Here is a 27,030-nt window from a genome sequence, read left to right as displayed (position 1 = left end):
GCAAGCAGATTTCCTTACAAAATTGCCAACTTAGGCTTGCTATAACTTTGTTCTCCTATGACTGTTTGAGCTGCAATTGGACAACGAACGACAAATGTTCTGGTTATTGTTATAGCAAAATTTAGAAACTTTTGAAGCACTTGGCAAAAAGTTAAACACCCTGTGAATTTGTTTAAAATAATAGCAGTATAAATAATTTTAATTGCAGCATTATCTTGATGTACACACTTAAAACGGAATGCCGATATCGGCTGTGCAAATCTTGGTTAAAGTTTATTGGCAGAAATCTTGACTAAACGCTTGACGTTTAATGTTTGATGCTAGCGGTACCCATGGGTGCTGCTATGAATAAACTTGATTTGATGCTGATATCTCAGTTAAATTGTGGTTGCCGAGCGGTCGGCTGTGCAAAAAAGTGAGTGTGTACCAAGAAATATTTTCGCACGCTATCTGAGCGTGCTGTTCTATTTTCTCTCAGATAACAAGTTATTGTACCTAGGCGAATAACATTAAAAATTATGAAAATACTTGCTGAAAAAAAAATTATAACAAACACTGCTATTATTTTAAACACACTCAGTTGAGCTCGGCTAATTTCAATTTTTTTTACCAAGATTTGCACAGCCGAGCGCTCGGCAATTTAACTGAGAGAGTTTAACTGAGATATCAACAAAAAGTCAAGTTTATTCATAGCAGCACCCATGGGTACCGCTGGCAGCAAACATTACACGTCAAGCGTTTAGCCGAGATTTCAGCAAATGACCTTTAACCGAGATCCGCACAGCCGATCTCGGAATTTTAATTTAAGTGTGAACAATTTGTGTGAAAAAAATAGCTGTGAGTAACATACACGGAAAAACTTTAAAAAAAATAAACAACTTCTGAATTTGTCATATTTGTTGTTTGCTATAATACCATAACAATCGATCATCAACAACACATCAAAGTTGGCCATTTTGTATGGAAATTACTTACTTGATACTTGATGGGCCACAACTCGTAGCGGTGAGTCTACGCCGAATGAAGTATCCGCCTCCACTGGCCTCGGTCCTGGGCCAATCGCGTTTAGAGTCCTTAGGTCCTCCTCAACTGTAAAAAGCCAACGTGTGCGCGACCTCCCACGAAGCTGACGACCCCTTCCTGGTTCTCTGCTGAATATAATTTTAGCTTGTCGTTCCTCCGGCATACGAGCTACGTGTCCAGCCCACCGCAGCCTGCCGTGTTGTATTCGCTTCACTATATCCATCTCTTTATATACCTGGTACAATTCGTAGTTCATGCGAAGCCGCCAGAGGACGCACGGTTTACCGCCGAGTATTGTTCGCAGCACTTTACGTTCGAAGACTCCAAAGGCTCTCCGATCAACTTCTTTTAACGTCCACGTTTCATGACCGTATAAAGCGACCGGGAGAATCAGAGACTTGTACAACGCGAGTTTTGTGTTCGTTTGCAGCCTGCGGGACCTCACCCAAGTAACACAGAAAACATCTTTGAGAATAAACTTCAAAAAAGACGTTGTAGTATAGTACTATAATCGTATTTGTTCACATATTATGTTGAAATCATGTTATAACTGTGTTTGGCAATAACAAGTTACTGAAAAATGTTATCATCCTCACTACAAGTTGAAATAACGTAAATTTAACGTTGGTTACACAAGATATTTGTGTCATCGTTTTGCTTCAATTGAAGATGATATGTATAGCATCAGTAGTACATAGTTATAACCTTTGAGCTCGAACATGTTATTAAAACGTTGTTTTCACGTACTAAATACGTTAATGTACAACATTATCAGTTTCATAGCTCTTCTCTCTGACTTGACCACTATTTAAGAAACATATCTTTCACTTAAAAATTCAAAGCAATCCAAATACGATAGCAACTTTAATTTTATGCTTTGCGGTTTGATCCCGCTAGTTACAAATGGGTATGTTGATAGCCTCTAGAAAACTTGGCGCAGACCACCAAGCAGACCACAGTCACCATGGCTCGAAAGATGGGCGCCACCATTCAAATTTATTTGCATGGCAGGCCCCCCGTCACCTAAAAATCACTGGGGGTACTTACGTGGCGGCTAAATCTCACTTACCAGCACAGTTTTTACACTATTTTTGATCCCGCGAAACATACTAAAACAATTAATTGGTATTCGTTCTAGGAAACGCACTCAAACTTTGTTATTGTTATACCTATGTTCACCTATGCTATTGAGAAGTAGATGTTCAAAATACGTTGCTATGATGTTTTTTCAATATATTTCATTCGATTCTAGTGGTATTCGACAAACATGTCATTGAGATGTATAATAGTCGTAATTTGAACGTATTTCTAGAACTTTGAGTTTTTCCGTATATCAGGCCATACCAATTACAGTGCCTGCTCAAAAGTTTCACACTACCATTTTTATATATAGCCGTTTGTTCATCTACTGATATTTCTGCCAATAATCATCCATCTGGAACATTTTAAATATGTAATGAAATAATATAATTTCCTTATTGATAACGAAGACAAATTCTACAGTCTCAAGAACATCATTTATTCATCATAATTGAAAATAACATCCCAAAACATTCTGACGGTACTTTGACAAGAAGCCACCATGTTGCATGTCTGAAAATGTGTTTGAAAATTTGTTACAAACCACAGAAATGTCAAAAAACTTTCTTCTTATTTCCAATCCGATGGAAAGCGAATGAATTTATGATGATGAAAAGTGCTTATTTCACCATACATTTTGAACGGCACATGAAATTAAGTCATAGTGCCCAAACATCGAGATGGTAAATTACAAACGAAATGTAAGCCCGACTAGATGGACATAACAAAATTATTACAAGCTGTGTTATTTTGTTACAATAAATTTTGATAACAAGGGTTGTTATAAAACATGTACCGTTAGTAGTTAAAATAACAAAAATTCTAACAAAGTTCGCACTGAAAAGAACAAAAATGTGATCACTTGTGTTATGATCATAACAAAAATATTACAAAATTTGTTCCATGCAATATGATAGAATTTAATAAAACTATAACAAATTATGTTATAACTTCCTTTGACCTATTAGGGTAAAACTAAATTTTTATACTCATTTTTGGGTAAATATTTATAAGTGTGTTATTCTATTTTTAGAAAAAGTAAGTAACATAAAAAAATAGTTTCCAGATCGTTATAAAATTGTTGGATCCGAACGGGATTTGAACCAACCCGACCAGAAGCTCCTAACAAGATTATAACAAAATTTTTACAACCGTTGTTAGAAATAACACAATTTGATATAATTTTGTTGTAAGGATTCGTATATGTGAATAACCATAACAAAATTGTAACAAAATTTGTTATTATTTTAATAACAAAACTATAACATAATTTGTATTATTTATTCAAACAGATATATAACAGCATTTGTTACATTATGCATATTAAAATAATTGCCTATAACAAAATTTCGTAACACATTTATTGCAGTATTTGCTACATTTTTTGTAACGAAATAGTTTCAAAATTTGTTGGGTTTATTGTATTGACGCGAAATAGTTTTATCATTTTTGTAATATTGACCACTCGAGCCAAAAGCCATGAAACAAAACTCATAGCATTCATTTAGAACGCAACGCTAAAATCGTCATGTTTTAACACCCCCTCCTCTTCCATTACGGGTTTTTGTATGAAAGTCCTGAATTTTTTTATGGACCGTAATGCTGGGGTTTTCCCTTGAGCGACGCGTAATTTGGGGACGGCGTCATATTTGTTTAAAAAAAATGCTTCAGAACTATAGCATAACATGTGAAAAGGGCCTAAGTGCTTTTTGTTAAAAAAACATGTTTCGTCGCTGTAGGGCCCATCTCGATCCACCCACGCACATGAACACCCTTATCAGATAGAGCAGTCTTCGGGTTATCTGGTAATTGTGTGGATGTTCATGAATGGATCAAGATTAGCCCTACAGCGACAGAAACATGTTTGTTTACAAAAAGCACTTAGGCCCTTTTCACATGTTAATTTGTTATCATTTAGTTAAGGTACCCCGGGGCAAGTGAGAATCCGGGGCAAGTGAGACCTACAGCTATTGTTTTTTTTTTCTATTTTTAAGGCAAATATTCTTTATGGAAAACATAGGTATCACACCAACGGATACTTTGAATTCAAAAATTGTTATTGTTAAAGAGACCTTATATGTTATTGTTTTTCAAATGTAGTTTCCAATTCACTAAGTGAGATTAACGTACTCTACTACATTCGTCGTTTAAAATAGAATAACAAATAAAGTTAATCTTGTTCGGTGTTAGGATAATATTTGGAATGGTCGCAAATTATTTAAAGCGAAAAAGCTCTAATTTATTTTCATTTATTATCTCTAGTCAACTGCTCTCACTTGCCCCAGTGCAATTCAGCATCTGGAGCAAGTGAGATCTATGAGAGTAAACGAACACAATTTCATACTTGATCTCGCTTTCTTCAGCGTAAGTCGAAATTTACACAAACGTGAAGTAAAAATTGGCGCCTTAAGTAATCAATCGTTGATATATACGAAATTACTTCTATTCTGATGATAAAGCTATTGTTTAAAATGGTAAAGTAATGACCATCTATTTTTCATATTTTCATCTAAGCAAATTCTATTATTTTTTCGTTTTTTGCTGCCTAATGAGTTTTTCTGAGTGTTAAGGAACTGGCCTCAAAGTATGAAAAAAATGGAAAACGACTTATTCAAAGTTCATGATTTAAAAATCTTTATTTAATAATCGTAAAATTATGTAAGGGGAAACACAACATCTGTAAATCTTGAAAAATCTCTAGGTGATATTCACCAACTACGTAATATGAAAAGCAAGTTTGGAAATCTTTCGTCATTTAACTTTATGGCGCTTTTAGTATAAAAAAAACTATTTGTTTTGTACGAGCTGCAGAGGTAAATTATTTTTTTCCTCAGTGATTCGTTATTGTATGTGTTACATAATTTATGCACGATATCATAAACATAGTTATAGCTGGAAGTCAAATACTTCACAGCTATCCTTTTTCTATTTTTTTGGGGTTCTTTTATTGCACTCTAATCCAAAACCGGAAAAGTTCCCGGATGATGTGCCAATCGAATAAGAATCCTCACCACCTTCATTGCTTAAAAAAAATGTGGAATATAACTAAATTATATCTACAGCTGTTATCATATCTGCATATGATATAATTGTGATAGATTAAAACAAAATCACTAACGACAAATCTAGTCTATTATACGTCAACGAGCTCAATGTGACGTCATACTACCCCGCTCGTGTACGTCTGACAAACAAGGATTTGAATGACGAAACTGGTAATACGTAGAACCAGTAAACCTTCTATCACCGCTCTCTTCAAGAGCCGTGTTGGCGTCATTGGTAAAGGCGCCAGATTTCTACCGATGGTGGGTGTCTTCCCGACTAGATGGACATAACAAAATTATTACAAGCTGTGTTATTTTGTTACAATAAATTTTGATAACAAGGGTTGTTATAAAACATGTACCGTTAGTAGTTAAAATAACAAAAATTCTAACAAAGTTCGCACTGAAAAGAACAAAAATGTGATCACTTGTGTTATGATCATAACAAAAATATTACAAAATTTGTTCCATGCAATATGATAGAATTTAATAAAACTATAACAAATTATGTTATAACTTCCTTTGACCTATTAGGGTAAAACTAAATTTTTATACTCATTTTTGGGTAAATATTTATAAGTGTGTTATTCTATTTTTAGAAAAAGTAAGTAACATAAAAAAATAGTTTCCAGATCGTTATAAAATTGTTGGATCCGAACGGGATTTGAACCAAGACACCCACCATCGGTAGAAATCTGGCGCCTTTACCAATGACGCCAACACGGCTCTTGAAGAGAGCGGTGATAGAAGGTTTACTGGTTCTACGTATTACCAGTTTCGTCATTCAAATCCTTGTTTGTCAGACGTACACGAGCGGGGTAGTATGACGTCACATTGAGCTCGTTGACGTATAATAGACTAGATTTGTCGTTAGTGATTTTGTTTTAATCTATCACAATTATATCATATGCAGATATGATAACAGCTGTAGATATAATTTAGTTATATTCCACATTTTTTTTAAGCAATGAAGGTGGTGAGGATTCTTATTCGATTGGCACATCATCCGGGAACTTTTCCGGTTTTGGATTAGAGTGCAATAAAAGAACCCCAAAAAAATAGAAAAAGGATAGCTGTGAAGTATTTGACTTCCAGCTATAACTATGTTTATGATATCGTGCATAAATTATGTAACACATACAATAACGAATCACTGAGGAAAAAAATAATTTACCTCTGCAGCTCGTACAAAACAAATAGTTTTTTTTATACTAAAAGCGCCATAAAGTTAAATGACGAAAGATTTCCAAACTTGCTTTTCATATTACGTAGTTGGTGAATATCACCTAGAGATTTTTCAAGATTTACAGATGTTGTGTTTCCCCTTACATAATTTTACGATTATTAAATAAAGATTTTTAAATCATGAACTTTGAATAAGTCGTTTTCCATTTTTTTCATACTTTGAGGCCAGTTCCTTAACACTCAGAAAAACTCATTAGGCAGCAAAAAACGAAAAAATAATAGAATTTGCTTAGATGAAAATATGAAAAATAGATGGTCATTACTTTACCATTTTAAACAATAGCTTTATCATCAGAATAGAAGTAATTTCGTATATATCAACGATTGATTACTTAAGGCGCCAATTTTTACTTCACGTTTGTGTAAATTTCGACTTACGCTGAAGAAAGCGAGATCAAGTATGAAATTGTGTTCGTTTACTCTCATAGATCTCACTTGCTCCAGATGCTGAATTGCACTGGGGCAAGTGAGAGCAGTTGACTAGAGATAATAAATGAAAATAAATTAGAGCTTTTTCGCTTTAAATAATTTGCGACCATTCCAAATATTATCCTAACACCGAACAAGATTAACTTTATTTGTTATTCTATTTTAAACGACGAATGTAGTAGAGTACGTTAATCTCACTTAGTGAATTGGAAACTACATTTGAAAAACAATAACATATAAGGTCTCTTTAACAATAACAATTTTTGAATTCAAAGTATCCGTTGGTGTGATACCTATGTTTTCCATAAAGAATATTTGCCTTAAAAATAGAAAAAAAAAACAATAGCTGTAGGTCTCACTTGCCCCGGATTCTCACTTGCCCCGGGGTACCTTAACTAAATGATAACAAATTAACATGTGAAAAGGGCCTAAGTGCTTTTTGTAAACAAACATGTTTCTGTCGCTGTAGGGCTAATCTTGATCCATTCATGAACATCCACACAATTACCAGATAACCCGAAGACTGCTCTATCTGATAAGGGTGTTCATGTGCGTGGGTGGATCGAGATGGGCCCTACAGCGACGAAACATGTTTTTTTTAACAAAAAGCACTTAGGCCCTTTTCACATGTTATGCTATAGTTCTGAAGCATTTTTTTTAAACAAATATGACGCCGTCCCCAAATTACGCGTCGCTCAAGGGAAAACCCCAGCATTACGGTCCATAAAAAAATTCAGGACTTTCATACAAAAACCCGTAATGGAAGAGGAGGGGGTGTTAAAACATGACGATTTTAGCGTTGCGTTCTAAATGAATGCTATGAGTTTTGTTTCATGGCTTTTGGCTCGAGTGGTCAATATTACAAAAATGATAAAACTATTTCGCGTCAATACAATAAACCCAACAAATTTTGAAACTATTTCGTTACAAAAAATGTAGCAAATACTGCAATAAATGTGTTACGAAATTTTGTTATAGGCAATTATTTTAATATGCATAATGTAACAAATGCTGTTATATATCTGTTTGAATAAATAATACAAATTATGTTATAGTTTTGTTATTAAAATAATAACAAATTTTGTTACAATTTTGTTATGGTTATTCACATATACGAATCCTTACAACAAAATTATATCAAATTGTGTTATTTCTAACAACGGTTGTAAAAATTTTGTTATAATCTTGTTAGGAGCTTCTGGTCGGGAGGCCCGATAATTATTTTGAGCCATCACTAAATACTGCATTTATAATAGATGCCATATTTATTTGCTGTGCGTGGCTAATAAATATTAATTTCGTGCCAGCAATAAGTACAGTGTATCAAACAATTGTCCGTACAGCAATTTTTTGGTCAAAATAATTTTTCATTCAAATGTTTATAACTTTTTTATACGTCAATCAAAACCGCTGAAATTTTGACCAATCATAACCCATATATTGATGCTCCATTGGTGAAGTTTTGAGCGAGATCGAATAAGTTTCCTGAAAGTTATAGAACTTTTAGTAAAACTCATAAGATTTTTGAACACATTTTTAAAACATTATATCTCAATATGTACCCGATGAAACTTTTTCAAATTTTTTTGTGCTACAGCTTAAACCTTAGGCTTTCATATGCAGCTACGTTTGAGGTTTTATATTCACTACAAAAAATATGAAAAATTTGCTTATGTAGTTGACGATGTTTAAAAATTTAGCATATTTTGCACATATAATCTGCCAAACGTTTTCCACCAATTAAAGTGCATTAACTGAACGAAAAATGCATAGGACCTACTCTTCATATGTAGTTTAGTAGGTCCTGTATAAAAATATTACATTAAGAGAGTTTAAAAAAGTTGAAAACACTTGGCACTTTTATTGATCAAAATATGATAAATTTCCAAATAATACTCTAAACATATACAGATTTTTCATATTTTTTTAGTGAATATAAAACCTCAAATGTAGCTGCATATGAAAGCCTAAGGTTTAAGCTGTAGCACAAAAAAAAAATGAAAAAGTTTCATCGAGTACATATTGAGATATAATGTTTTGAAAATGTGTTCAACAATCTTATAAGTTTTACTAAAAGTTCTATAACTTTTAGAAAACTTATTCGATCTCACTCAAGATTTTACCAATGGAGCTATAATATATGGTTTATGATTGGTCAAAATTTCAGCGGTTTTGATTGACGTATAAAAAAGATATAAACATTTGAATGAAAAATTATTTTGATCAAAAAATTGCTGTACGGACAATTGTTTGATACACTGTAAGTTGTTATGATGTTGCTGAGAACATATTCGATACATTATTTTATGTTATAATAATGTATTGAAAAACATCTTCAGTAACATCAAAGATGTTTTATAAGCCGCCATTTTTTGCGCTTTTTCGGTTATATAAGTGTATGAAAATACGTTTCCCATATTTGAAACGAAACATGAATGTTTGTATGAAACATGTATTATATACAGAATTATAACAAATTGTGTTACTTGGGCAGCTGGTTTCGCAGACCGAAAAAGGCCCGATTTGCAGCCGCAATCCGTTTTTTCACCTCGCGGGTAACATCATTATCGCACGTCACTAGAGTACCACACAACTTCAAACTTTTCCCCACCTAGCACCACCTCGTCACCATTACCACGGCCGGACCGACGTTGAACACCAGCAATCATGTACTTAGTCATTGTGGTGTTGATCGTAAGACAAATCCTCGCAGTGTCCCTCTTAAAAGGTACGAACGCCACTTCCACGGCCCGACGGTCGATTCCGATGATGTTGATATCGTCCGCGAAGTCCAGGAGCATATGCGACTTCGTGACAATGGTTCCGCTCCTGTGCACGCCAGCTCTCCTTATCGCTCCTTGTAGTGCTATGTTGAACAGTAAGTTCGAAAGAGCATCGCCCTGCTTCAGTCCGTCAAAGGTTACGAACGATGACGAAATTTCATCCGCAACCCGTACACTTGATTTCGATCCATCAAGCGTCGCACGAATCAGTCTAATCAGCTTCGCCGAAAAACCATGTTCGATCATAATCTGCCATAACTCGTTTCTTTTCACTAAATCGTACGCCGCCTTGAAATCAATAAACAGATGATGGGTCTGTAAGTTGTACTCTCGAAATTTATCGAGAATCTGCCGCAGGGTGAACATCTGGTCCATCGTTGATCGGCCCTCGCGAAATCCTGCCTGATATTCGCCGACGAAGGACTCCTCAATCGGCCTCAGCCTGTGGAACAGAACTCCGGACAAAACATGGTACGCTGAATTGAGGAGTGTTATTCCTCTGTAATTCGCGCACTCCAGTCGATGCCCTTTCTTGAAAAGAGGGCAAATGAGACCACCCAACCAACTAGCAGGCAGTTCTTCCTCCTCCCATATCTCCAATATAATATGGTGTAAGAGTTGAAACAGCTGCTCACTACCGTGCTTGAGAAGCTCGGCCGGGAGTTCGTCCTTCCCAGCAACCTTGTTGTTCTTCAGTCCCCTAATGGCTATCTTGACCTCGTCTAGCGTTGGAGGTTCCACAGCTTATCCGTCGTCGTCGATTCGAATTCTGTCCGTCGCTCTTCCACTCCCACCATTCAACAATAGAGATGCTCTCTCCACCTGGCAGCCACCATTGTCTTGTCTGTCAGCAAGTTTCCATTACGGTCATTGCACATGACGAGAGAAGGCGCTGTTTTTCTCCACACGCCATAGACAGTTTCGTAAAATTTCCGCATATCATTCTGTTTCATACTCTCTTGCGCCTGACCAATCACATTTTCCTCGTGCTCTTTTTTCTTTCTGCGGTGGATTCGTTTTTCGGCTACTCTTGCTTCCCTATATCGCTCCCTGCTCTGCCGGGTCCCCGACACCAACATCCGGCTTCTGACAACATTCTTCTCGTCCGTTACTCTCTGGCACTCCTCGTCGAACCACCCGTTTCTAGGTCGTCTTTGAGCAGTACCTATCACCTCCCGCGCTGCTGTACTCATCGCTCCGTGGATAGACTCCCACAGAGTGTTGAGATTATCGTTCTCGTTGATCTCACTTATCCGCTCGTCCAGCTTCTGGTGATAGTCAGCTACCGTACCGTCTGCTGAAAACCGCTGGATGTTGAAACGCATCGATCGCCGGTTCCTAGAGTCCGACACGGTTGATAACCGAGCTCGAATCTCACTAACTACGAGATAGTGATCTGAGTCGATGTTGGGACCTCGAAAAGTTCTATGTCCGAGAAATGTCGGCCATCTACCAGCACATGGTCAATTTGGTTGCAAGTCTCGCCGTTTGGGTGTCTCCAGGTATGCTTGCGGATATCCTTGCGTGCAAAGTAGGTACTACTAATGGCCATCCCCCTGGCGGCAGCAAAGTTGACTAATCTTAGACCACCTTAGGTATAGCTGACGCGATACAGCGTTTAATATTCAGCCGCTGGATGCCAGAACAGACGCTGTTTGAGCCGCACCTCCTTGGTGAACAGACGCTCGGATCGTACCTCCTCAATCTAGCTGAAGTCAGAAGGACAAGAGTGCTCAGGCTACACTACCAGCTAAGCACACAACTCTTAGCTGGCGGTCTTTGTCATCGTTTGACCCGTGGAAGCATGAGGTAGGAGCTTGTGGGGACCAGAGCTATGTTGGACGCTCTCCTTATCGACTCACCGTTTTGCAGCCCATGTTAATTACAGTTATTTTTATGAACATAGCATTCAGAGGAGCTTCAAAATAAGTGGTTCCTAGAAGTTTCAGGATTGTTTTGGACGACTCCAGGGGAATTTAAGAGGGCTTAAGATAGTTTCAAGATGTTTTGGGTGCGCTGCAGAAGATATTTCAGGGAGCTTCACGAGCGGGGGGCTGCGAATAGGAACGGTTTTATTTTTCTTAGCTAGGCACACCAACACACTTTTGACGCTCGGTTTGAAAACACCACGAGTGTTTAATTTTCATGCCACCGCCACCGTCGGCGCAATCGTTAAACACGTCGTCGCGACGCTGTTTGAAAAAGGTAAACATGATTAATCCCCCCATGACTCCAAAATGTTTCTCTTGTTCAAAATTTATCCATTTCTAATTTGCGGTGGATATTTTAATGTATCGTCGTTTCAAAATAACTAATAAATATTTTTTATAATTTGCCTTGCTTTTCACGTGACCCAAAGTACTTTGTCATGTCTTGTTTGACTTGTTCAGAAAAAATATTGTTGCAATACTTTTCTGACAGGTGGAGACGCATAAGAACAGTAGCTGTTGCAGTTGTGACAGCTCGATGGAGTTATTTTGACAGCGGTGAATGGAGACATTTGGATAAGCGTATTGATTCTATTCGCAGCCCCCAGTTCACGAGGAGTTTCAGATTTATTTTAGAGGGATTTAAGTCCTTTTAGAGACGTAACTCTCCTGAAAAACCTCGGAAGCAGTCTCGAAGGGTCTTTAAGATCGCTCTGAGGCCCACTGAAATGCCCCTGAGACTTCTGGGAACCCACCTAAGACCCTTTGAAGCGCCCCTGAGTTCCCTATAACCCACCGGAAACCCCATCAGAGCCCCTGGGAAAGTGTAGTTAAAATACACATAAATAAAAACTAAAAAAAGAGTCCCTGGAACCCTAGAAGGGTTTTGCCCCAGAACTCATTGAATCGTCCCTGAAACCCATTGGAACCCTCTTTGATCCCTAAAATGTCCCTGACACCTCCTGGTTCCTTTATGGAACCTTTTGAGAACCGGGTTGAACCCCCTTGAAACCACTTGAGGACCCCTGAAATGCCCATGAGACCTCCTGGTACCCCCATAAAACCCCTTAGAACCCCTGAAAACCCCCTGAGATCTCTTGGAAATTCCTTGAAACCCCATGGGACTCTTTCAAACACCCCTGAGACCCTCTGGAAACCCTTTAGAACATTCTGGTTTTCCCTGAAGCCCCCTGGGACCCCCCTAAAATCCACTGAAACGCCCTTAAGACTCCTTAGAACACGCTGAAATGCTTTTAAATGCTCCGAACGTTTCCTGAGAAATGCCCCTCCTGGACCTCAGACCTCCTGGAACTCCCACGATCCCCGTGAGCCTTCATGAAGCGCCCCTGAAACCTGCTTTTACTTTTCCCTTAAAATTTACTCTTTTACTTTTACTATTTTTATGAGTTGACCTACTTACTCTCGAAACGGGTTCTTTAAAAATACTTTGATCTCTCAGTGTACATCGTATAAAGTACTGTTTGAAGTCACTATCGCATATAGATACGGCGGATGAACAATTTTCATCGATTTTTTGTTATTTTTTTTTTAACTTATTGCGATATATCTGATGAACTCGTACAAGCATACAAATTAACTCATATAAGGCATGAATATATCGTAATTTTGTAGACATTGCGTGACAAGGTACGTGATATTAAACCAAACACGTTGATGCATTTCACACCACTTTCCTCCTTTCACCGAGACGCGCGTACCTACATCCCTTTTTGCAGTGAGTTGTCAGTTTTTCGTTGTTTCCTTTTGACTGCTGTTGCTCACGGATCACGAGAAATGAGGTCTCCTCCATCTCGCGTCGCCGTGCCCAAGTGGGTAGTATGTGTAGATATGGAGCAAGCCTTAGAACTTGTCGACTCGGTGGAAGCTGCAGAGAAGTGCCTTCATCATCTTCGTGTAGTTTCCTCGTCGTCAGCCACGTCGTCGTCGTCGTCGTGGGATGGATGGATGAATTCATGTGATCCCGTCCGGATGAGAACGTGAAGGGTGGTGGATTTCCCTACAGTGAATCTCCAAGTCAATCATTTCTGGAGTGTGGAGCTCACTATTGAGTACCGACTGAACCACCAGCATTCCCTAGTTCGTTAGCCTTAGACGAGTAGTAGGTTAACCGTAAAGGGGAAGTCAAGTGGAATGAACGATTTGAATGGACGGGAAAGATGCTCGCAGCGCACGTGACGGGTGTCGTTAGAATGGCTTCTATATAAAAAGCCGGCAGCAGCTCCATAATGATGTTAATTGGCGAGGATATTGTTCGAAACTAGAATACGGAGTCAATGGTTCCTGAAAGGGTTCGTCACAGTTTCGTGGAAGAATCTGCATTTACTGCGAGGAGGATTTTATTCGATTTTCTGTATAGCAATTGAGGTAACCTATTCTATAAGAAGAAAGGCAAAAATGATCGTTGGAAAAACTCCTAGTTAAAAATTGAAGTTGTGCTCATGCAATACAAAGTTGAAAATTAAACTTTGTAGAAATTGGGATACCACCACAAAGAAGAAGACGAGAAAACTAAACTATCAGTTTCATATGGAAGAGAATATCATTGTCAGCCACAATCTACGCGGATGCTAATACTATCATATCATTGACAAACAGTTTGTGACAGTATATTATCCCACTCAATTCAAATAGCTTCTCTCTAATACCATTATTACGGTATGTACGTGTACGTCAGCGTATATTATTTCAAGCAAAAGCTTCACGTACCTATCACCGGAAACTGTCGACAACACGGTAGGGGAAGGTGGGGTAATATGCACCCCTAGATGCACCCCCTAAGAAAACGTGGCCCTATAGCTAACATTAAGATAATTTTATGGGTGTCTTGCGTTTCAAAAGTTAGTTTACTTATTTGACTAAGAGACGCCAACTTTTGGTCCGCATGATATCAATTTTACCGAATCAAATTAACAATTTAAAAAAGTGTTACGTTTTGGGTGCTGAAAAACTGTTGGTGGCAAAACGCACCTTGAGGTGGGGCAATATGACCTCTGGCATTTTCCGCTTTGAATTCTAATGAGATACCAGGCGGCTCCATCTTACTATTTACGGCAGCAAATGGAAGGAGGTAGGAGGCGGATGTTAGTTAATAGGTTGTTTCCATATAATCCGCGCGCAACTGCTTAAATTGCGTGCGCTTCAAATTAGCCAATCCTTCCAAATGTGGAAAATCATCGTTTTCCACGCTTTTCATTCGAATATTCTTTGCATTCTTGGGCTTGTCCGGCTTAGTTTTACGTCTAGTTTGCTTGCATCGAATGGAACTTTACTTAGATAATGAAATAGCGAGAGGGCGTTTTGCCCCGGGGGTGCGTATTACCCCAGGTTACCCTAGATATAGTCGTTCAACCGACGACGATGTTTGCCGTTGCTTTTGTCTTAGTGTTCACCATCATCGTTGAGTGCGTATTCCGAGCGACATGCTACATGCTTCAATTTTCACACGTTTTGGCATAAAATATCTTGTTTGCACGAGAAAGATATGAATCGGCAAGAATTTACAAGGCTAGAGCAGATTTACGGTAATTTCTCCTTCCAGAGTTATCGTAGGCAAGCCAAAGATATATAAGTACAAATTGCTTCTTATGTTTTTCTCATACACATTGAAAGTTCTTTGGAAATTTGTACAGAAAACCCCTAAGGAATTTACGGAGTTTTCCAAAGTCCAAATATTGTTCCTAATATTTCACGTGGAGATTTATCTAAGAATTGCTTAAAATATGTATTTCAAATGCCACAAAAATACAAAAAAATCTTCCCTAAATTTGTTTGTAATATGTTTAAAGTACACTTAAACCTCCACTTAACTAATATGTGTACCCCAAAGTTAATGTTTGCTCCAAACCTAGAATGTTTGCTGAGCAAATTGATATCAATGGAGGTTGCAAAATATTTCAGGATAGAAGCGTGGCTAGGAAATTTGGGGTACACCCGAACCTCGATTTAGGTAACGAGTCGGGACTGCCTAAATAGATTTTTTACCTGAATGGATTGATTACCTAAATGGATTTCAAGGTTGCAAAGAAGTTTGAAAAGGGCAAGTAGCTTGCCACTCACCTGGGGCTTCAGAAACTCTCAGGTGAGTTTTACCGAGGTTTCATGGGGGTTTCAAAGGCGTTTCAAAGCGTTTCTTGGCGTTTCAATGCGTTACAGGGCGTTTCACAGGGGTTTTAGAGGGCTTCTGAAACTCTCAGGTAAAATTCACGGAGGTTTTATGGGGGGCTTCAGAGTCTTTCAGGTGACTTTTATGCAGGTTTTAAAAAGGTTTTATAGGCATTCCAAAGCGTTTCAAGGCGTTTCAAGGTAATTCTGGGCATTTCAATGCGTTTCAAGGCGTTTCAGGAGGTTCAGGGGCCTTGAAAATTTTCGTAGAGGTTTCATGAGTGTTTCATGGGGGTTTCAGAGGCGTTTCAAAGCGTTTCAAGGCATTTTAATGCGTTTCAGGGTATTGCAGGAGGTTTCGCAGGGGTTTTCGGGGGCTTCAGTGGCTCTCAGATGACTTTCACGGAGGATTTTAAAGGGGCTTCAAGGCGTTTCAGCTTGTTGTAATGCGTTTCAGGTCGTTTCAGGAGGTTTAAGGGGCTTTGAAGGGGCTTCAGAGGCTTGCAGGTAAATTTCACGGAGGTTTCATGGGGGTTTCAGAGGCGATTCAAAGAATTTCAAGGCGTTTCAATGCTTTTCAGAGCATTTCAGGAGGCTCCCGAAGAATTTTGTGCGGGCTTAAAAGGCTCGTATAAACCTCATTCTAAATGCTCTTTGGTACAACTAGTAGCCCTCGTAGATTCGATCACCTATACGCAAGGGAGTTCTTGGAGACCCTTTAAGATTCTTCGAACTCAAAAATTTGATAGATCATAGTTACCTAAGGTTGTGTGAGTGTGAACCTTATTCGTAAATCTCAAAGAGACAACCAAATACGTTAGTAGATCCGATGACCTATACTCAAGGAAGTTCATTTATAATGCTCCAATAGATAGTAGAAAACGCTTGTAGATCAGATGGCCTTAACTCCAGGAAGTTCTCGGATACTCTTAAACCATTAACCCTTAAACACTCCGTAAACGTCCCTTAACTCTTAATTCTGCTTTTTTCCCGTAGTAAACCTACTTCATCTGTAATCTTGAGCATTCCAGCTGCTCTGAGTTTAATCAAATTCCATTTAGGTAACATTACCTAAATGGGGGGACCTAAATAGATTTTACCTTAATGGATCCTACCTAAATGGAGGTTTCAGTGTAATGCCATTGTTGGTTTGAGAAGTATTTAAGGGGGCCTCCAGAAATTCCTCAGAAAGCCATTAATTCCAGAAAATTTCGGGAAGCTTCAGGGGGGTTCAGGGACATTCAAGAGTGCTTCTGGGGAGTTCAAGATGGATTTCATGGATTTTCAAGGCGTTTCAGTAGACTTCGAGGGGCTTCACGGGAGCTCCATGACATTTCAGGAGGCTTCAGGGAAACTTCAAGGGGCTTTCAAATGGGTTTAAAAACATTTCAATCCCTCCCTGGGGAGGCCCTTTAAGTTGCAAAGGGGGATTCAAAAAGTACTTAAGAAGCTCAACTGGTTTCAAGACGTTCAAAAACGTTTCACGGGCATTTAGGGGGATTATCACAAATTCCAGGGGGCTTCTCAGGATAGTCTCATAATATTTCAGGGCGTTGTTTAGTGGAGAAAGGGTTTTAAGAAGGTTCGTGGAAGTTTAAGAGCATTTACTGGGAGACTCAAGGTGGTTTTGAGGCTATTCAATGCATTTCAAGGAACTTTAGGGGACGGGACTCAGGGAGCTTTAGTGTGCTTCAGGAGGGTTCTCAAGGGTTTCACTTTATTAGGGGCTGTAGAAGGATTTTGAAGCGTTACAAACCGTTTCATGATGTTCGTGGGGGTTCGAAGAGGGTTGGGAGGAGGAGTGTTTAACTCTCTAATACCCAAATTTTTGATTTTGATGTAAATATCATTTTTCGTCATCTAAAATCTATTTAAACATGTTTTGGAAGATGATTGTTTTTAATTCTCGATTTTGTGAATTTTGGTTTTTGATTTTTCTAATTTTTGTTTCTGAACATCCCTGCACTTTTATATTTTTCCTAGAAGTCTACTTGGCATACCGGTTTTTTTTAAGAAGAAAACATTTTAAGATTTTATGATTATAGTTATGATATTTTTATTTTTTTCATAATAAATTTTATGTTTGGTGTAACTTTTTAGTGTGTTCAACTCCCTTAAACTATTTTTTACAATAGAATGATTGATGAAAGATTTGAAATACGTTAATTGATGTGCTTAAATACAAAAGAAACAATAACATCTGGGTTTGGAGGCATTTCAAAGCGTTTCAAAAAGTTATAAGGGGTTTCCGGAGATTTTAGGGGGGCTCAGGAAAGTTTAAAAGAAGTTTATGGGGGTCTTGGTGTGAGTCATAAAAATCAGAGATTTTTTAACGTTTCAGTGGGCTTCAGTGGGTTTCCGATGTTCCCAGGCGGCTTCCGAAGTCATGATGGAGTTTCAGGTGAGTTTTAAGAAGTACCAGAGGATTACAAGCAGGCTTCAGGAGATTTGAAAAGAAGTTTCCGAGGATTAGATGGATTTCAAGGCATTCCAAGAGGCGTTTCAGAGGAGCTTCAGGTTTCAGTGGAAAGTTGAATAAAACATACAACCATTCCATAGTAAATCGATTAAATGATTCTCAGAACTTTGTAGAAACTGATAGAATTGTTGGCCATCGCATCATATTAGACCCGTATTTTAGAGTGACCATTTTAATATTGGGCTGGTATAAAAATAGATTTTACAAATTTGTTTTCAAAAAATGATTTTTAATAATTTTGAAAGATTCTTGAAATTTAAAGATTCGCATACAGAAGGTCTTGGATTCAATCCCTGGCCCGTCATTTCCTCTTACTTTGTATCATTCTATATATATTCTTCCTTCACTCTTCATATGTAACTCATGTACACTCAAAAACAAACTCAAAATATACACGGAGCCAGTGACGGAAATTGTCAAATTACGTTCGTCTGCACCGACGCCCAGCGGCGCCAGCATCGTTGATTTGTTTTTGTTTTGATAGTCGTCTTGACAACCCGAGCGGCATTCTCAGAAATGTATGCTTTCGAAATTCTTTTGACCGCTGTCTGCTGAACTTCAACCACCTACTGATACTCAAAGTCAGTATTTTCAATTTCAACTGATTCGTTTTAATTGAGCACGATGCAGAAGCAAAAAATGCAGTTGTTTTGCAGCACTCATCAAAAGTTACTATAATACATTCAATTAAGGTAAGATATCGGTATTTGCATGCCTAAAACCATAATAAATCAATTCCAAATTGAAATATTCATATTCGAAATCATCGAGCTGAAGTTCAGCTGAACTGAACTTCAACTACAGTGGATGACACCACAAGACGCCGCTTTCATTGTCTCGTCTATTCTTTGTCATGTTCATTCTCGGCCTCGTGTCTATGGGTAACTGTGTTTGTTTATTTGTGTTCGTTTTCGCACAAATTGAACATCATTGTGCTGATTTTTTTCGACACTGCACGGAGCTAATACAGCGCAACATTTTTTTGTCTCAAGAGCAAACTTATGTGTCTCCGAAGGATTTTGGGCCGCTGAATCCGAATCCGAACTCAGATTTGCTCCAACACGTCACAATTTTGAGCTATACCTCAATTTATAGGGCAAAACATGCGATTTTGGGCTTTTTTGACTGCAAGCCATTAAGCTTGGAAATATTTTTTTTAGGCAATCAAAAGGTTAGTTGGTCAATTAACATCTAAATTAACGACTCATGCAAAATATTTCGTTTTACCTAATCAAATTTGATAGATTTAAGCATTTTATGTTAGTATGAAAACTCGCATGCAACTTTTGGAGGGTGACTTGTATGGGAAATATCGTACCTAACATAAATCGCTTAAAACTATCAAATTCGATTTGGTAAAACGAAATATTTTGCATCAGTCGTTAATTTAGATGTTAATTGACCAATTAACCTTTTGATTGCTTAAAAAAATGATTCCTTGCTTAATGGCTTGCAGTCAAAAAAGCCCAAAATCGGATATTTTGCCCTATAAATTGAGGTATAGCTCAAAATTGTGACGTGTTAGAGCAAATCCGAGCCCGGATTCGGATTCAGCGGCCCAAAATCCTTCGGAGACACATAAGTTTGCTCTTGAGACAGACAAAAAGTTAATTTTTGTTACGCTGTGTTATTAATTTATTTTCCATCCGCGTCTCTCTAGCTCTCTTTCTGTTTCCATACTATCTGCTGCTTTGCCTGGGTTGATGAATCGCGTCGCTTCAACCCAGTCAAAACAGCAGATACAATGAAAACTAAAAAAGGGTGAGAGAGATGCGGATAGAAAATGCATAAATAATAGTAACTGGTGTATATTTTTATTTTTGAGTGTATATTAATGTGTTCGTTCATAACTATCGCTAGAGCCAGAAACGGGATAAAAAAAAATCCGTTTCCCTCTCTTCCTGCACAGTGTGAATCAGACTATCAGACAAGCATACGAGCAAAGCAATAAAGCGAGATGTGCCGCATTATCTTCAGAATAATAAACACAAAATTCTACCATTTTACGTCTGGCATTCACGCACCAATGTGTGAACCCTCTGCCAATTGGGATATAGTACCCGTACTCCGACAGCCGCATGAATGTGTGCGTTCTGGAGCAGAGGTATATTCGGTCTGCCGTGGATACAAACGATTGCAATAATAACTTCCTTCCCTTCTTCTTATTCTTCTTTATGGCTCTACGCTCCCACTGGAGCTTGAACTGTCTCTCTTCAACTTAGTGTTCTTTGAGCACATCAACAGTTTTTAATTGAAGGGCTTTCTTTGTCTGCCATTGCATGAATTCGTATATTGTGAGGCAAGGATAATGATACACTATGCCCAGGGAGTCGAGAATTTTTTTCCAACTCGAACGGGAATCGAACCCACCGTCTCTGGATTGGCGATCCATAGCCTTAACCACAAGGCTAACTTCCTTCCCCTTCCCTACATTGAGCTGTAACCTGACACGTCAATGTAGCCTAAATATAAATGATCGCCAACACTCACACACTGGAGATGCCTGTTAGTCCCTTGTAGATAACTCATTGGTTCCTTGTGTGAATGTAGCTAGTCTAGCGATTCTGGAGTAGTCATGCGCTAGCCCAGAAAGATTTTTTTTATCTGTATTAACGAGATTTTTAGCCCTAGGCTGGTTCATCTCGGAACCCACGCCTTACTTCCCTTCCAAAGGAAGAACTCACATTTTGCGAGTTTGTCGGGAGTGGGAATCGATCTCAGGTCCTCGGCGTGATAGTCAAGTGTTCTAACCATCCGCTCCACCCAGAAAGATTTTCGAAATCAAAATATGTAGTGAAAGATAATGAAAAAACTTCCTAGGTAAACTAGAGTATTTGTAGTATTGCACTAAATTGTAGTATTAAAAAAATAATGTAAAGCATTTGTTATATATGTTTTTTATTGTTTCTCAAGATTGACAGAGAGCGCCATACAAAATTAGTCATAATACAGCCAGAGGTCACAAGTTATGCATGTAAAATTGAAGACTTATGCTCAAGCATGTTTTGGAGAATGGAGACCCTTTAATGGCTACAACATCCCTCCTCTCTCTCTCTCCTCTTCTTGGCGTAACGTCCTCACTGGGACAAAGCCTGCTTCTCAGCTTAGTGTTCTATGAGCACTTCCACAGTTATTAACTGAGAGCTTCCTCTGCCAATGACCATTTTGCATGTGTATATCGTGTGGCAGGCACGATGATACTCTATGCCCAAGGAAGTCAAGGAAATTTCCTTTACTACAACATCCCCTTTAGTATGAAATTTTAGTTCTAATAAAACATAAAAACAGTAATTCGTTCACTGACGATTATCTAAGAAAATCATTGAAAAATCCATAAGGGAACGCTGCGCATCAAGGAATAGAAAGGAAATAACTAACTATGAGGCCCAGATAAAAATCTAATGGAAGGGTTTCACACAAATAATGTTGCACAAAAATTGAAAACCTAATCATTTTATGGCTATATCGATCATTTTCTACTAAGAGTCTAAGGGAGTAGAATTGGATAATGAATTGATAGATATGATAGTATTTGCTAGGTTGCGAACAAGTATGGAAATTTATAGAAGGTGAAATTAAACATTGAGGCCATGAGTTAAACGAATACAGCGAATGCGTGAAACCTTTGCCAAACGACCTGGATTAGATCAGCTTGGTTGATGGTTCGTACCAGAATACCCCCAAGTAACCACGGTGCTGAAGCCTTATTGCATGCAGATATACGGTGTATTTAGAGCAATCATTACTTTACATGCAAACTTAAGGTTGATTTAAAGTGGAAATGGGCAATTATAGAATCAATTTAAGATTATACTGGTATAATCTTAGTTCAGTCGCATAATTGCCATTTCCACTTTAAATCAACCTTAAATGTTTATGAAAAGTAATGAGTTGCTCTAAATCCACCGTATATCTGCATGCAATAATGCTTCAGCACCGTGGTTACTTGGGCCAAGACTGGCAACCAGTTATAAATTATGATTAAGTGTGAAATCAGAAAATACAAAACTGAGGAAGATTCATTGTTAATCTGTTGATATTCATTTTTTTTTTGTGAAACTGTTGAAAATTTTATAGAAATTCTTGGATAAACCATTGTTTCCATTTTAAATAACTGCACGGTAAAAAAATCGTTGCCGGATCCATGACTAAAATGTTATGAAATCATAAAACTTCTTGCTTCATGATATTGTAACTACAAGTCATGATATCGTGACGTTAACAACGATTATCATGAATAATAATAACTGATTTCATCAACAAAAGCCATGGCCGTCAAAAGCGTTATGAAAAAATTAAGCTCGTTTGCATAAATTGAATACCATAAAGCTGAGTCATGGTAGCATGGCTCTGAGTCATAAAACTATGACGCTGAGTCATCTCAACCAGACGCTGAGTCGTATAAACATAACGCAGAGTAATAAAATCATGAATCACAACAAACGAATTTAGGCACTGTAAGCGTTACGCAAACCCTCGCGCAGAATCACCTACGCCATTTTTGTCCCTTCTGTCAAGGCGCCTTTTGTGAGCGGCAGTGTTTTCCGGTGAGATTTTTTTTTTTGGTTTTCGAAAAAGTGTAGTGAATTGTTCTTACTTAAATAGTAGTAAACTATATAATTGTGGAGCCTCGTAGCCGTGCGGTTAGGGTCACCAAGCTTATCATCGCACCATGCTACGGGGTGAGGGTTCGATTTCCGCTTCAGGCGTTGAAACTTTTCGTGAGAATAGTTTCTTCCCCGTTTCCACTGGTGCGTGCTCCGTTGTCCGTTGTCTAATGTTAAGTTTAAAACAGTCTGTACAGCTGAAAGCTGAAGATGTTGTCCGTGTCTTTTAATTATTGAACTACATTCCAGAAGTTGAAAGTGAAAAAACTCCATATTTCGGCACAAAACTCCGGCCAGCTTCATCAGCAGCAGAACAATCAAACTCACGCACAATTCCGGCACAAAATTTTGGCCAGCTTCATCAGCAGAAATATTCAGGAACCTTGTTCATGATTTCAGAGTGCGTGCTTCACGATAACATGACCTTAAATGCCACTTTGCACCAATTAATCCGATAGTATAAATTACAAATACTAGAATCATGCATACTGCTTATGTTTTTATAACATTAGGTAATAAATTTAGAACATGCTTTATGATAACATGACCAGTACTACCATTTTTCGCAAATCGATCCAGTACCATAAATGACAAATACTTGCACCATGAGTAATGCTCAAGCATTCATAAATTTAGTTCATAGTTTGAGTACGTACTTCATGATAATATGAACCGACTTACCAAATTTCGCAAATAAAACTGGAACCATAAATGACAACTACTAGTTCTATGAATACCGCTTCTGGTTTTATGAATCTAGTTAATAGTTCTGGTATTCATGGGCATGATATCATGACTTAACATACAATTTTTTGTCAATAAATATGAAAAACGTAACGCCAAGGTGACGTTACGGCAACATGAGTCATGAAATTATGACCTTTTTTGTGGTGTATATTTATAACATGAAAACACACATTTTACGCGAAATCATGACTCATTTAGCAGGTTTCAAGCAGCGGATTTTTTCCCGTGTGTCATTCAATCAAAACCTCATTTTTCCAGAAATAAAAAGTTGGTTTCTAAAATTATTGGTTTCTTTCTCAAATTTTCAGCTTTCTTTGTAGTTTATCTTCAACTTTTTCTAAAAATGTCGTGATACTTGGTGGGTTTGTAATACACCGCAAAAAAAAATTAAACTCGTATTCGCATTGCGTCATTATGACTACCAGTTTGTAAATTGGGTGGCCAAAAATCAAAGTTATCCAAACTAAAAAATAAAGAAAAAACTTTTGAAACAGCTGGTCATTTATAAATTTCCTTTTTTGTTTTGTTGGAAAGTTATTGAATTCAAGTTTCAAGAATAATTCGTTGAAAAGATCAAATCTTGTTCAGGTGCAAAATATAAAAACAAGGTCCCCTTTGATCCCGAAACTATAAAAACGTGAAAAACTAGTATATTTACACTCTTTTGCTCCTAAACACAATTTGGCCCTTTCGAAACAAACAATTCAAACAAAAAACGTAATTTAAAATCGGCCTACTGGTTCAAGAATTCTGATTTTCTTTTGCTTTAAAAACTGATATTACACTATATTTTAAAAATGGCCACCCTAATGAAGAAATCAAAAATACGGATCTGATTATTTTCAATGAGCTAGTACATAATTACCAAATACAGTAGACGTTCGATAAGAGCAACATGTTTACGTTTCAGTTACCGAATGAAGTTCGCTAACTGCAACGGCTGATAGCCGTCACTCGGTGCAAACGATTCAACTGCAATGCTTTTTAACTGCAAGTCCGCTAAGTGCAACAATTTTGCAGTTAGTTTTTGAGTGCATTCTGGCTGCGTTTGACATCTGCATTTGACATTTGTTTGACGGCTGTCAATCGTTGCAGTTAGCGAACTACATTCGGTAACTGCAACGTAAACATGTTGCACTTATCGAACGTCTACTGTACACGGAGCCTATTTATATTTATACATTAAGCTAGAAGGTTCGGTTTTTTTTTTGGTTTTAATTAGCATAGAAGCTCACTTACCTGTAGTTTATGCGGCAACTGTTGCTCTCCTGTTGTATTCCACGTACCAATAGTTCTGTTTTCTGTCTTCTCACATGGAGTGAATGTGTTAATGTTAATGTAGTAATGTTCTGATTCTCAGCACTGTCGTTCACGTTAACTTCAAAATGTGCACTATTTATCTTCACCTGGAAAGACTTACGGCAAAACTACCATGGGAAAATCGAAAACTCACATTTAGAGAATGTACCGAAGCTGCCTTTGTCTGTCCGTCCGTTCAACGAGCTTTCTCTTTATTTGACATTAAAGCGGTACCACTTCACACCATTCATTCTGCCTCTTCGAGTAAAAGCAGATATCCGTCCTGTGATGTTTGCCATCCACTAAGACCGGCTTTACTCAGTCCCTTCGAATCCCAAAGTGCACCGCACTGACCTAAGATTCGTAGATTGTCGTGTCCGTCCATAGTTTGCATGAGATTGCCTTCCTGCATTCCACATACCTTACTGGTATTTTACCTCAATTACTTACAATTATTCTCATACAACATAAGGTATTCGACATTTGATAACGAACAGTTCTTTGTTCCTTAGCTTCTCTTTTGCATCAACTGGTAAGGCAAGACAGCCACCCATTTCCATGTACAATTTAACGGCCGAGCACAATAAATATGACAGCAACAGTCAGCCTTATCCTTGCGTCAACCCTTATCTTCTGTTTTCACTGCCCAACCAAACACTGACTGACTGGTAGGTATGGGTAGATATGCGAATGCGGTAGAGCAACCTCATTTTATGGATGAGCAAACATCTTTGCCTTGTCATTCGTTGATGTCGAAGAAGCACTGACGCTGAAACGACAGAGATACTCAAGTGGAGTTCTGATTCTGACTTTTCCTGGCGAGATTTTTTTCTGTTTTAGGTTTTCGTTTCACGCTAAAACTGCTCAGCACTAAAATGTGTAAGACCTACTCATAAGTGCATAATTTCCAGACCACACAAAAATGTGTAGCAGTTACACATTCTCGAAAAACAGCTCGTATACTCTTCTAGATGCGAAATGTTGATTTTTTTTTTGTTTTCCAAGGTCACTAGTAATCCTACCTAGATTGGCGTACAAAAATTTTTGCGATTTTAACAATTTTGCGGACACTGGAGCTGATTTTGTAAATGTGCAAGGGTTACACATTTTTGGTGTAGTCTGGAAATTATGCACTTTAGTGCTGAGCGGCGTTAGCGTGTTTGCATAGACTTCCCGTATGATGTCCTTTCCACTAATGGGAGATGTAAAAAACAGAGTACATCCCATCCCGAATATGAGGAAATAACGGTTGAATAACACCCTTCTTCGTTTCACATATTCCTGAGTTATTTGAAAGTCAGAGTTACTGGGACCATGACAAGGAGTGTCTGAGAATTTCGTAAACCATTTCATTAAAAAAACAGTAAACTTCTGAACAAAAAACTATGTGTTACTACTTCCAGACTTCTATAAAAGCTTGAAAAAAGTTTTCCCAATAAAAAAAGTCCATTGCCGTAGCGCCGTTCCGCTTTGCTGTTTCCAGCTCACAATGGGAACGCAAAATGCTTGTGTAAATTAATGCTTTGTTGTTTTTATTTGATTTTATCTGTCGAAGTAATATAACCGAGTTCAGCTTTTGGTATTTTTCCAGGAATTTTGATATATTTCCAGGAGTTCTCTATGGGACCCTCCTAGGTGTTCCTCCTGGGATTTCATTAAAATTAATTCTGGGTTTCCTCCAGAACTCGTCGGGATTCCTCCAAAGGTTCCTGCGGGAAGTTTTTCTGAAAATACTGGAGGTTTTTTATTCAGTATTTCTAAGAATTCTGTATGGGAAATATCCAGCAGTGATTTTCGGTATTCCTCCTAGACTTCCTTTCGGGTTTGCTCCAGAAATTATATTCGGGACTCCACCTTCTGAGATTCTTACAGGATCTTCTTCCGCGATTCCTCCAAGAGTTCCTTTTGGGATTACCACAGGCGCTTCTTAAGGAATTCTTCACATGATTCCACCGGGAGTTCCTTTAGGTGTTCATTCAAACATCCCAAGTAACGGGTTTTATTTAAGTAGATTAGAAGATGTTCTTAAAACCATCATAAAACCAAAATAAAAGGTATTAGGATTTGTGAATATTACGCAACTCACTTTAACAATCCGTTTCCGTCATTCTTAGCAAACTGCAGTAGAATCACTTGGCATGATACGGGACCTCGCAATGCAGGCGACTGGCTCCGCCAAAGCTCCACTCCTCAATGAGGCAGCAACACATTCACTGTCTCGTCATGATGATTGCTGTCATCGAT

The 27,030-nt window shown here is 38.1% G+C and overlaps 1 protein-coding gene across 3 annotated transcripts in view; it reads right to left on the bottom strand.

The window, feature by feature from the left end:
- LOC109410630 (spondin-1) overlaps window positions 1–27,030 on the bottom strand; it is a 167,270-nt gene that overhangs the window by 84,577 nt on the left and 55,663 nt on the right. For 2 of the 3 annotated variants that reach the window (XM_029875753.2, XM_062856359.1), the window contains exon 2: window positions 24,727–24,914. The gene's annotated coding sequence lies outside the window, so the exon portion shown is untranslated. The remainder of the gene's footprint in view (window positions 1–24,726; window positions 24,915–27,030) is intronic. The other variant, XM_062856360.1, reaches the window with a different exon arrangement.

This window comes from Aedes albopictus, chromosome 3, assembly GCF_035046485.1.
Source record: "Aedes albopictus strain Foshan chromosome 3, AalbF5, whole genome shotgun sequence".
Lineage (NCBI taxonomy): Eukaryota > Metazoa > Arthropoda > Insecta > Diptera > Culicidae > Aedes > Aedes albopictus.
Note: the sequence above shows the minus strand (reverse complement) of the source record. Positions and strands in the feature narration are given on the sequence as shown.